This window comes from Sabethes cyaneus, chromosome 2 (assembly GCF_943734655.1).
Source record: "Sabethes cyaneus chromosome 2, idSabCyanKW18_F2, whole genome shotgun sequence".
In the NCBI taxonomy this organism is placed as follows: domain Eukaryota; kingdom Metazoa; phylum Arthropoda; class Insecta; order Diptera; family Culicidae; genus Sabethes; species Sabethes cyaneus.
In genome coordinates, this window is record NC_071354.1 from 182770173 (window position 1) to 182783793 (window position 13621).

Genomic DNA, 13621 nt, shown 5'->3' on the forward strand with positions numbered 1-13621 from the left:
GTGCAGTCAATAAAAAAATTAGTTACCAGCACATGAACTGAAAAAAATAGCTAAAAACCGTTATGCTTGACTGTTATGGATACACTACAGTCATTCACGTGATATTTGTCAAAGAAAATGGGAAAAATGGACAGACTAACGTTATAAAATAAAACAAAATCATCAACATAATTATAAGCACCTTATTCTGTAACGAAGACCAGACCCCTGAAAGGACGTCATATTTTCGTGGTAAGAAGGACCGCTCGCTTTCAACACGCTTTGTACAAAGCTGAAACTAATATATGTGCCACCTAAATGGACACTCTGTCAACCAGGGCAGAGCTTGTCGTGGGTCCGAAATAGAAGGGGCAATTTGCAAAAAAAAACATAACAATATTCGTGATACAACGATGCACAGATGTCAGTACCCTGCTCAAAACCCTAGTTTACAGTGGCAAATTAGTATAAAAATGAAAGCGAAGACTCAAACAAATGCTATGATTGTCTTGGTTGTATCCAAAACAAGCATCCCAACAAGCATTTTTGATGAATAGTAGCTTATTGAACCATTGTATAGCTAATTACCGGATAACAACTTATTATCGGATAGAATTGGGAGAATAAAACAAAATTAGACTACCTAATGTAACGGGCGGCAGTAGTTTAGTGAGTAAAACATTTGGGTACCAACCCAAAGAACGAAGGTGCGAGCTCCACCTGCCATTGCACAACCCGATTTATTTTTGGCCTATATCGAACATTTTCCACATCCAGTCATGGGCGTAGCGACGGGGAGGGGTGGGGGGGTATGAGTCCCTTTATGTCGGTGTCGGTGGAGTTGTTGTAAAGATCCGTTTTCCTTACGACGTGTCCAGTTCACTGTAGTTTACCAACTTTTGCCAAATGTACGTTGGTAATCTCCCCAAGCAGTGTTTGTTGCCCTTGATTCATGCACCTCCGCTACTCTTCGGTTTTTGCTTGTACTCCGTCAAATGTCGTCCGCAAAGGCGCTTGTGTCCTCCGTGAGCATGGTCAATCGGTCTAATAGAGGTTTTTTACATTGTCAGGTTCGTATGTCGGCTTAGGACAAAGTAGGCTCGGTGACCTGCATGAATACGCTGCTGGAGCTCCTTATTCGTGTTGTTGTCCGTGACTACCAGCGATCCCACATACACGAACTTATTTACCACTTCTGGTTCGTCGCCGTCACGTCAACGATTATCGTCCGCGAAAAAGGCACGTTCGTCTCGTTTGAGGCTCTGCCATTCATGTATTAGGACTTCGCCGCGTTTATTTTAAGCTCAATCCTCCTAGGCTTTCAGTCTAGCGCAGATGGCCTTCGTCGTGGCAAATTTTCTGACTTTAATATCAAACTCACCTGCGCAGCCAAGAAGTTTGCTACCTTTACTGAACATCAAACCTCTCGTTTCGATATCTGCTCGTCGGATCACCTTAAGAATGATGTTTGAAAATAATGCAGGATAAGTTGTCAGCAGAACCCTGGCTGTTTTTCGAAGAGACTCGATTCTATAGACTCTAACTGCCTCTCCCAGCCGAGATTCGTACACACAACCTACCTTGATTCCAACTGGGAGGCAAAATTTTAACACTTGTCTTCTATTATTTCAATTTGATTTTTTGGTTGAATGTGGAACATTTAATTTCAACCAAAATAGATTTTAACTGGAAATTATTCCTTATTTCCTGAATAAACTCCTTACGGTTAGGCTATGTTAGATTTTTTCCTTGTAAAACCCCCCCTAGGGAACATTTCTGGCTACGCCCGTGAGTTAATCATTCTTCGCATCAGATACTTCCTCCCTTACCAAGATAGTTTACGCCATGACCGCGTATAGTCATATACAGGTCGGACTTGATTATAGACAGTCCCCAAATTTTTTTCACTATGAGTCATTCAATGCCAAGCGACCGAGAAAAAGTTCAAACGTGTAATCGACCTTCACGGATTTGAACCGGATTTGAAATTTTGCCAGATTCTTCATTTTCGGTCAGAAAGTAAAAATCCAAAATTTGGTACGTATCGAACATTCCCTCGATTAATGGGAGCGTCTCCATTTTTAAGGAAAATACCCGATTTTGTTAAAGCCTCTTTTTTTCTTTTGCTTATAGGTATCTCCGGAAATATTAAGTTTAGAAAGATACTATTTTCACATTTTCAAAGGAAATCATCCAAGGAATTCAAACATTTTTCTCACAACTTAAAAAAAATTACATAAAATGGGGTATCGTTTGCTTTAAAACACTGTATCTCGGGATTGGCAAAGAATACCTCAGAGCGATAAGTGATTCTTATGTAAAAAATCTGAAAAACACGATGAAGTTGGAATTTTTGAGATAAAATTGTCTTCATTGAGAGAAAAATGAAAGTCTAGTTTTCAATTTGAGTTTAAAAATATTTGGCAGCACTAGTGCTTCAAAATAACATTTTTTTCAAATTCTTTGCCTGATTTTCTTAAAAAATGTGAAAATAGTGTCTTTCTATATTCAATACTTCTGGAGATATAAGCAAAAGCAAATAAGAGTGTGTTTTGACAAACACACTTCGAAAAAATCTTGTAATTTTACGTCTTCTGACCTGTACATAAATGGAGCATCGCAAAGCATAACAAAATTACGTGTTATTTCACTTGAAGGCTTGTTTATTACGTGTGGTTTGATGTAAAAATATATCTTAAAAAACCGGTCAGGCTGTTTACGTTTTATTTAATGGAAAAATGTATCGGATTTCAGTTTACGTCGAGTGTGAGATTCATTTTTTCATTCTGTGAAAAAGGGTATATTCCTTAAAAATGGAGTTGCTACCAGCAATCGAGGGAATGTCCGATCGACACCAAATTTCGATTTTTGCTTTCTGACCGAAAACGAACAATCTTGCGAAATTTGGTTCAAATTCGTGAAGGTCGATTACACGGGGCTCGGACACTTCGCGTGGAATGACCCCTATATATTATCGAATCAACAAAAAAAAATTTTTTTTTCATTTTTTGTTTGTTTGATTATAGTCAAATTGGTCCACTAGATTTTGAGATACACGTACCGCCAGCTAAAGAAACATTAATATTTTTTTTTTTTTTGAAACGATGGTTCTACAATTGATGAAGGGACGGTAGGGGAAAGAAATGAAAATTTTTGGTGAAGGAGGGGGAAGAGCGGAAAGGAAGGGGGGGGGGGGGTATTGGTAGCTATGCTTGACAAGTAGTCATTTTGACTCCTACCTTTTGTCCTTTTGTCAAGCATAGCTACCAATACCCCCCCCCCCCTTCCTTTCCGCTCTTCCCCCTCCTTCACCAAAAATTTTCATTTCTTTCCCCTACCGTCCCTTCATCAATTGTAGAACCATCGTTTCAAAAAAAAAAAAAAAAAAAAAATATTAATATATGTATGACCTCATTCCAAGGTCAAGACTAAAATCTTGAGATTAGTCTAAAGAAACATTGTTTTGGGGAAAACGCGTTTAAAGTTTCGTACAGCAATGGACTTCCCTTAAGGTGACTCCACAATATTTCCGTAAGTTTTCAACGAGATCAGATATTAAAAAATCCTTTTTGCATGACATTTCTGAAGGTGTAAAGCGTCTCGAAAATGCAAAAAAATAAAATTCGATTTTTCCGACATTCCAGAGTAGAGTCCCCCCTTAATCGCGCTTATTGTTTACATTTGCTGATTAGATTGAACGCATCGCTGTGTTCAAAGTAACTTGATTTGAGGTGGCTCACTGCTGTATTCAAAGTAACTTGACTAAAGGTGCTTTTCCTCGTCAAGAGGTTGCTCACTATGGAAAGTGTCTGTGATGATTGCGTCACACAGTGGGTCCATTCTGGAAAAAGGCGGTCAAAAGTCTTTCCTAGCTTTTCCTGGCGTTTTTGAGCTTAGGTGTCTTCGGAAAAGTTCCTTAAAAAGTATTCTGTATCTGTCTGACATTTTCATACAATTGGATATTAAGGGGATAACACATTTGAAAAAATTAACTTTTTATAGGAACTAGATAGCATGTTCACAGCAAAGTTGTAGATCTTTGAATTTCATTAAACTTTGCCGAAAATACTAAGTATCTGCATCATATGGTTTGCGAGATATAATTGACTTTCTAACGTGATCCCCTCGAAATCAGTTTATTAAACTTTTTGTATACAAAACCTCATGTAACGGGTTTGATATGTTTTACAAACTTTTTGATACTATCAAAGTACGTAACTTTTTAGAAGATTTAAATATCGTATGTTGCTTTATTTGCTTTAAAAATTGATTTAAAGCATAAATTTTACCGGTTTTACAAGCAATTTTTTCCGTAAATAGGCTGGCAGCTGGCAACTAAAGTTAGCATTGAACCGCCATAGAATTTAATATAATTGTGCCATAAATCACGGCCGGGTCTGCTCGGGCATTTTAGGTTTTGCTTTAATCGTTTTGGTTATTTAAATTAAGAAATATGAATTAAAACCAAAAATTGAGGATATTTTGGGATATTCTTATCATTAATTTTTAATTACAAAAAAGCTATGACTGTTTCAACGCTTCAAAAGTTAGCAATTTCGAGGTCTAAATCAAAGAACCCTCTGGTATAAATTTCCCTAATACTCAAGGATGGACTGAATGGGCATAGAAGGTTGTATAACATTTCGCCGAAGACAATATCGCGGAGTACCGTTTCGCGGAATATCATTTCGCGGAAAACATTTTCGCGGAAAGTACTATTTTGCGGAAAGTACCAAAACGCCGAAAACCCTTTCGCGGAAAGAACCATTTCGCGGAAAACCATTTGGCGGAAAATATTGTTTCGCGGAAAACCATGTTAGTAGCAAACGTTTCCTAGATGATTCAGGGCGAGCCGGGCGCAGGCAAGGGAAGCGCCGGCCACTTCGGGGGGACAGCCCCCCCGCAGAGATCACATCTGTCTAGGTTTATTCGTTTTCCTAGGTCTAATGATCTCTAGTTAGTTTTCCCTAGTCCTCGCATCGATTTAACTGTTGTTGAAAACAAAGCGGCGAAGCCGCTTTTTGCGGCTTTCAAACTAAATAAGCGGTGGTTTTCCGCCAAATAGTACTTTCGGCGAAAATGTTTTCCGCAAAATAGTACTTTCCGCAAAAATATTTTCCGCGAAATGGTACTTTCCGCGAAATGGTTTTCCGCGAAATAGTATATTTCGCGTTATGGTTATCCGCGAAATGGTATTCGGCGAAATGTTATACAATCCCATATAAAGGCTTTGAATTTAAAACTTCTTCAATTTTGAGATTGTGAAAAAAACGGGTTGATAAACTTTTGCAAGCACAGGTTTTACCTATTTTTACATCAGCTTCCCACAGCCCACCAAATGTGGTAAGTGATAGGATGGAATGAAGTACCTTGTCTTTTCTTTCGTTGTGCAATACTCAAAAATAAAATTGCTATGATTTATTTTGGAATAAGTAAACTAAAATAAATAATTATTCTAAGCAGCCACATCGTTTAGTTTATATTCCAAACTCAAGTTAAATTTTCAAACTTGTTTTAGTTAGAAGCTGTACGATTATCGTTGTTTTAACAGCCTTGCGGTTACTGGAGTAGTTAATCGGTTTGGTTAAGGAAAATGCGCAAGGCAAAATGTACCCGTAAAACCTTGTGTCCCAAAATTTTATCAAACTGTATCAATTTGTCAAACTTCGCCGAACACGTATGTCAAGGCTGACTTACATCAACTCCTTCAATAGGAATAGTGTGCCTCATAGCATAGCATGTTCGAATAAAGAAGAAATAGAAATTTGTCCTGAAATTTTTGATCTGGCGACTTGTGAAAATTGGCTGAACTGTTCTTTCAGAGACGAAAACACGCTGGTTAACATTGAATTTACTAAGCAAGCAGACAACAAGAGAGAAAAATAAAACAGTTGAGCTTACGTATTTGAACAACACCATGGTTTTTACAGAAAATCAATTCACTATTCATATTTATCATGTTTCAACGAGAAATGATACATAAATATATTTCAGTGACAAATAAGTTACGAAGTTGTTAACCATGTTTGGTTTTTATCACCTTGTAGGTAAAAGCAAATAACTACAGTCTAGTTACCAGATGATGGGTGACCAAAATATCTGAATCCTATTATTGTAAGTGAAGATTTTAATCAATCAAGCAAAAACTTTCGAACCTTCGCAAATCGAATCTTTCTTGTACCTACATAACTAACAATTTGCCTTTAAATCAAATGATTCACAAATCATTAGCCATCCTAAAAATCATACAGCGGCCATTAACGTCTAGGAAATTTGTGGCGCAAATCGATGATGTATGCTGCAATTGTCAACATTTTCCCGTTGATTGGGTGTTCAATGAGCTGTGGCTTTACCTATATATTATATGTAGCAAAACGATGATTTTTTACTGATCACGCTCGCCCGCTCGGGTCGCTTTCACTTGAAGCACGGTGATGCTGGTGTAGTGACATTGTTCGATTGTCCGTGAATGAATTGTGCTTGCAAGATGGTGCAAAATTTTATCCACATTTCGGAAAAGATTGAGAACTGCCCGTTTATCTAGGTACCTTGCGAGGACAGGTGGGTTCCCGTCGATTCGTGTGCCAGTGGGAAAGCTGAAAATACAATTCCCATAAAGCACTTGTTTGACAATTTATTACATAATGCAGCATGAAAATAGCTGTCATAGGAAGGCGGGAAAATCTACGAGTAGCTCGAGCAGGACAGTTTAATTTGTCATCTTAACAGGACTTTTGATCTTCTTTGGGATTGGTCGTATTTCATTTTACGATCGCAGATCCGAGATATAAAGGCTAAATTTGGATAAAACTTGTGCCAGACGTACATAGTTGGCTTTAAACGTCGTCAGTCGCAGCATTAAAATTGCCATCATTTTTCCTTCCGAGCTATATAGGAAGTCACTTTGTACTATCAAAGTCTAGTTTTTTTTCTGTGTTACAATAATAATACAAATAAAAACAAAGAAAATTTAATAATTCCAACACTACATTTCACAGAGGGAAAAAAGACGACTCACGATAAAAGTGTTCAGAATATAAATGTTAGATCATACAGCAATGCTTTGTCATTCTTTCGAATTTAACGTTCTGTTTATACAGCCAATCGTACAGCTCAATAATCTGTTTACTCGATTTATTTTGTATCGCTTCGACTCTAAATGCTCTTCAAGTGCCAAAGTCACACGAAGCAACAAGCTAGGGGGATAGGGAGTCCGCTTTATGTTGTTTCTTTTATGGACGGGGGAATATTATATTAAATATTTTCAGCTTCTGTTCAATAAGCTATAGAAAACTGTTCTGTTGAATATTGAAACTTCATTCATTTTGAAACTTAATCCGTTTCTATTTATGGCGCAACAGTTTTTAAAGAATGCTATTGAAAAAAAAATTAATTATTGAGCAAGCTCACGAGTGCATGCATTTAATCTTGACGGTGTGTGTTCGCTTTCAAACGCTTTGCACCGCCCACATCGTCCCAAAAATGCAAAAAAAAAAAATTCGAATCGAACACGAATGCTGTGTTCTGCCAGGGGGCTCTCCTGGCAGCGCACCATTTAATGCCCCAGTGCCTTCCGGACCGCAGACCTTGACCACATCCGCGCGTCAGTTGATTGGTGTGACGATAATCGACGATAATGAGACACCGGGAAAATGGTAACGGGATGACTTTTTTTCCCCTGTTGTTGTCGATAATTCCGATTTACCTGTCGCCGGGAAAATGTGCACAGGATAAGACCCCCGCTCCCTTTACGGTATTCTTTTAAAACAAAAATGCGCTCATCATTACTGCTCCAACGTTATCGTTGTTGTCGTTTTGGTTTCCTCGGCGGTTGCCATCGCGTTAAATCGATGGAAAATATTGCAACCGTACAGCTCGAATTCAATTTCCGTATTGTCCGGTCGGAAGCTGGCGATTGATGGCGAGCGGTACCGTGCGGCGAACACGACACAGCTGATTCAGAGAACAGAAAATTGTGCAAATTAAATCAATATCACATTCCGTGTGACCAGCTGCAACCGTTCCCTCTCGTATTGTTGCCGTATTCGCACGACGACAACCAGTTGCGTTTTTTTTTCGTTGGCCGGAAAAAGCTGCAATTAGTGGAATTCTTTTTCGAACGTACCTTCGCCGGGGCGCCGGAAATGATGTATTCCGTAGGCGGTTTTCGACAGGCTGCATATCGTGCAGGATTAATAATTGGTAAAACAGAAAGGAAAATAAATGGTTTAATTTAGTTCATATTTTGGAGTAGGAAATAATCGGATGTGCTAATTAAGTGGTGTTTGCGACTTAGTTGAAAAAATATCGACATTATTCATGCTGCATTTGTCGCCTGACTGAGCATCGCTAACCGGGTAATTGTCTGCGGTTTGGCACGTCACGTGTTTCGGTAGAGTGTTTTCATAGTGCAGTCAACCTAAGCCGAGCAGTCGAGCCAGGATCACCAAAGTGGAACGGAATGGGCCGTGAAGCGAAAACATTCTCCACCTTGTGCAGGTGGCGTGTCAAGAAAGCAGAATAAATTAAGCCATATTTGCGTGACTGCATTACGTTATTTTCTTTCTGTTTTCCACGAGGGTAATCACGCGTTCCAATTGGTTACTATTATACTAGTTAACAAAGTTGGATTTTCTTTTTGTCAATTAAATTCAATTACGGGAATTGAAGGCGTCTGTTTAGAGGGTCTTAATTTTGAATCGATGGAGGTGCCTTGTTTAGGACAGATAGGACCGCCACTTTCACTACGGTTGCAGCGAGAAAATTATTTGAATTTGCAAGTTACGAACTCGCTAATAGTTATTCTCACTGAAATTGTAAGTGAAAACAACGGCGCCTCCATCAATCCAGATATAAGAGGAGACGCATGGTAATTTTTAACGCTGCATAACTCTTCTAGGAGAGCAGCACAACATCAAGGGTTCTAATGTAACACAGTCAAAAACCTTTTCGTTTATCTAAAGTTGATTCAAATGACAGAACTCTTGTTGGCCAGTGTATGGGTAACACTTTCAGCATCGCGCTCGATGTGGATATCAAAACTTTCTTACATCACTGAAACATTAATTACTTGGCAGTGATTTAATTAAATACCGTGATAAATTTACGCGATGTTATACATATTTTATCGTGTAAGAAGCCGGTTACCGATAGGGATTCCATTTGAAACCTTGCATCGTCTAGCCGGCTTCTAGTAGGATACCTACTTCGTACGGATGAAATTGGATTGGATTTAAGCATACGTGGTGGCGTTCGGATTTATTTCGACGTATTTTAGTGTATAATTTGATTTTTACTACAGGAAGGTTGCTTGCGTTAAAACCAAATTCATGTTAACTTGGAAGTTCTATGTTCATAATTCGCACAAATAAACACTGCTTAAAGAAACACTAATTCATTTGTTGACATTTTTATTTCTTAAGTTGAAGTTGAAGTTGATTTAAGTTGAATTGGATGATTGATGTTGAGGAAGTTGATGAATTTTATCAAGGAAATATGCATTTGGTTTCTAATGCATATTTCCTGGATAAAATTCATCAGAAACTTTTTTTTATTGCTTTTCTTTAACAAGCAGTTGAGATTCGATTGGATTTGTATTTGATAAGTTTTAAGGTGCTCTTCAACATCCAAGGCTATTTACACTTATATTATTGTGACGATGACAAAAAGTCGTTTTGTGCAAAAATGGAACCTTTACTGCAGGTACTGTCAATGCTCAATGAATATTGGTGTCACAACAGGTGCCCCCAATCTCGTTTATATACATTATTCTTGAAGAAAACAGATTTAATTTTAAGCTTGAAGTTCAAAAATACCATGAATGCATGGTTAAATAAATTTTGTTTTCGTTTTTCTCAAGACGAATGAATTCTGCATCGGCGGCAATGTTTTTTTGCGAACATTTTAAAGATCTTCACAAAACTGATTGTTATCTTACTGGAAGGACGTATTTTCCAATTTGTCCTGCACAGTCGTGTACCGCATTCTTAAATAATCACACCAGTCATGAAAATAAATCCACAGTTCATAATATTTTATTTCAACGGTACATAGATTTGCGATAAAAAAGATAATCGAATTTGTGTCATACTCATAATATACGTTTCACTTTCATGCTATATTATTCATCGTAAGAAATTAACGATTCATGATAATTTTGGTTATTGGTAAAATAGGAGAAGAATCAAAATTGTAAGTTTGATTTATAATGTTGGAGCGTGAAAATAGTTTATGAAAGAAAAAAAATCCATAATAATTATGCGAAACCAATATACCGTGAAATAATCATGTTTACGGTCGGTAGCTCACAATAATTCTCATTATTTTTGAGAATTCTTTTATCAAAATAGATTGTTAAGAATCTGAACAATAAAAGAAACATTTTTCCACATCATTCATAGCAATTCATTTTATTTATAGCTCATGGATTTATTGATGAAAATAATGTTTAAAACATTGGAGGTCCCCTTTTTTTTACGTAAAACCCAAAGCGACATCGCTTATTGTAAAAATTCATAACTCTTGTAACAAGCGCAGTTGAACAAAAATTGTTTAATGAAAAAATCATGCAAAATAATCTGGCTACAGTCAGCTTTCACGCAGCACTATGGTTTCGTCAACTTTTGATCGTACAGTTTTCGATCGGGCACGGCTTTTCGCGACCGTATTCAGACTTTCGTCCCAGTTTGAGATCTTCTGACCCTTGAACCAGATTCATTTTTTTACCACATTTTGAACGGAGGAGTTTGGTTTCCGGTCGAAGCTCCAACTAGGTATTTGTGAGCCTTAACAGAATACGGACGACTTTTTTCTCCACATCTTGGCTTACGATCAGACGTTCTTCAAACCATTTTATGACACGAGAAACCGTAGCATCCGTATATTAGCACGGTCTACAAACTCGACCTGCTCACTTCCTAAAAATAACTGTGGAGGACTGGGAGGGATTTTCAACTCCAGCACAGCATTATTGCTTTAGTTTTTGACATATTAATAGGCAATAAGTTGTGTAAAGACCATTGAAGGATTCGTTCAAGATCATTATTGATCAGCAACGATAGGGTGGAACTATTTATGTTTTCATTTACGCATAGGTAAATGTGCACGTCGTCCGCAAAGAGATGTATAGAACAGTGCACAAGAACATTTGGAAGATCATTAATGAATAATCAAAACAAGAGTGGACCAAGTACTGATCCCTGGTGAACACCAGATTCAATATTGCAAAATGAGGTCATACATTCATTATAGAATACTGCTTGTTTCCTGTCACTGAGATATGACTTGAACAAATTGATTACACTGTATGAAAAACCATATTGTGAACTCAGTTTATTCAATAGCTTGCGATGTGAAACACGATCAAAAACCTTGCTAAAGTCAATGAGTTTGTTACTCAAATCGCCAAACCTTTATGATTCTTTCGAAAACCGGATTGGAACTTATTTAATAAATTCATATCACCAATGAAATGCGACATTTGGGCTAATAATTCGATTAAATAAGTGTGCAATCGTAGGCAAAGCAAGTGGTAATATTATTTTAATAAACTTAATAGGAATCATGTCCAATCCTACAGCATTAGACTTAATCGAAAAAATAGCATTTACAATTTCGTTTTCTTGAAAAGTACGAAACTGAAAACCGTTGAGGCTTGCCCGATAAAAAACTTGCCCTTCATCTGCAGTATAAGTTGAAGCGAAAAACTCATTTATTCTGCTAGCCGTGAAATCGGAACAATCACTACTTTGAGCTTTTCTGCCAATTCCTAGGTTTTTAATATTTCGCCAGAGCTGACTGCTAGTAACATTAATGTGGATATGTCCTTTATTAAAGTTTTCCTTAGCTTTTCTAACAACAAAATTTACCCTATTTCTGAGCTGCTTGAAGTGTATTTCGTTCTCCAGCGATCTATTATTTTTCCAATTTCTATAAGCAATCTCCCGATTTATTATGGCCACTTCTATTTCATAGGTATACCAAGGATTTTTCTTAGGTTTATTCAATTTTAATGGAAAGAAACGATCATGTGAATTGTTAAGGCGAGAGTTCAGAAGATTGGTTATGATGTTAGGTCATCTATACTGAAAAAACTGCTCCAGTCAAAGGCGAAAAATTCATTCTGCAATGCTATGTTGACAAAAAGCTTATAATTTCGATACCAAAAATTACCAGGCGCTAGCATGGGTGAAAAACCAAGTACACAAAATATAAGATCGTGGTTGGAAGCAGCGGGCATTGATATTTGGTTAAATCTTATTACCTTTTCGGGAACATCAGTTATTATAAGATCAAGCAGAGAACTACCAGTTTGGTAAAAAAAGGTGGGCTCAATACCAACATTGCTGTACGAGAAGTTATCTAGTACATCAACGAATCGCTTGGTTTTTGCAGTAGATTTGCGGATATCCGTATTGAAGTCGCCAACAAGAAAATTATAACGATGTTTTAATCCAAATTCCTCGAAATGCTTTGAAAGAATCTCTGAGCAATCCTCATAAGGTGGATTATAATAAACGCTAATAAGCAACCAGTCTGCTCCACATAAAACTTCTAACAACAAGAACTCTGTTCGATTCTCAGAAATACTTCCTTCAGTTTGTGTTGACATATCGATTATCCTACAATTCAAACCTTTACGATAGTAGACACAAATGCCTCCCCCATGGCGAATGCGATCGTTTCTCACTAATTCATACCCATCAATTGTAATCATGGCATTAGAAATTAAACTACTCAACCAAGATTCTGTCAAGCATACTATATCGGCTTTACTATTAGCGAATATCATTCGCAATTCATCAAGCTTAGTAAAATTTCGCACATAAGCTTTGCACATTGATATGACATACATTGAGTTTATTAGTAACAAGAGCTGCGTTTATAATCGCTTTGGGAATATTGTTGCCTGTAGAAGCATTATCCATTATTAATCTATCTATAATCAAAACCTATAATCAAAATCTATAATCTATAATCAAAACCCAGCGCACACAAACAACCCACAACAACTGAAAATCTTATACTACACATAATTTTAATACACATTTGTATCATAATTCTGTATTCCACTACATTTGTGTGAATTAAATTTTACCGTGCATATTAGAATGGCAGGAGACTTAGATCAACGCAACATCGAAATTTTGCGAAATTTGAAAACCAAATCTTCTTATATATGCTAAATTTGCTTCTATTTGCTTGATTAGTTCTGGAGTTATGAGGAAATTTGTATTTCATTTGTATGGGAGCCCCCCTTCCTAAAAAGGTAAGGGGTCCTAAATCATCATAGAAAAAATGGTTGCCTCCAAAAACACCCACATGCCAAATATGGTTCCATTTGCTTGATTAGTTCTCGAGTTATGAGGAAATTTGTATTTCATTTGTATGGGAGCCCCCCTCCTAAAGTGGGGAGGAGTCCTATTTCACCATAGAAAAAATTCTTGCCTCCAAAAACCTTTACATGCCAAATTTGGTTCCATTTGCGTGATTAGTTCTCGAGTTATGAGGAAATTAGTATATCATTTGTATGGAAGCCCCCCTCTTAAAGGGCAGAGGATTCATAATTCCCTTTCTAAAGAGGGGAGGGGTCTCAATTTACCCTAGAAAAAAAATTCTTGTCACCAAAATCACCCACATGCCA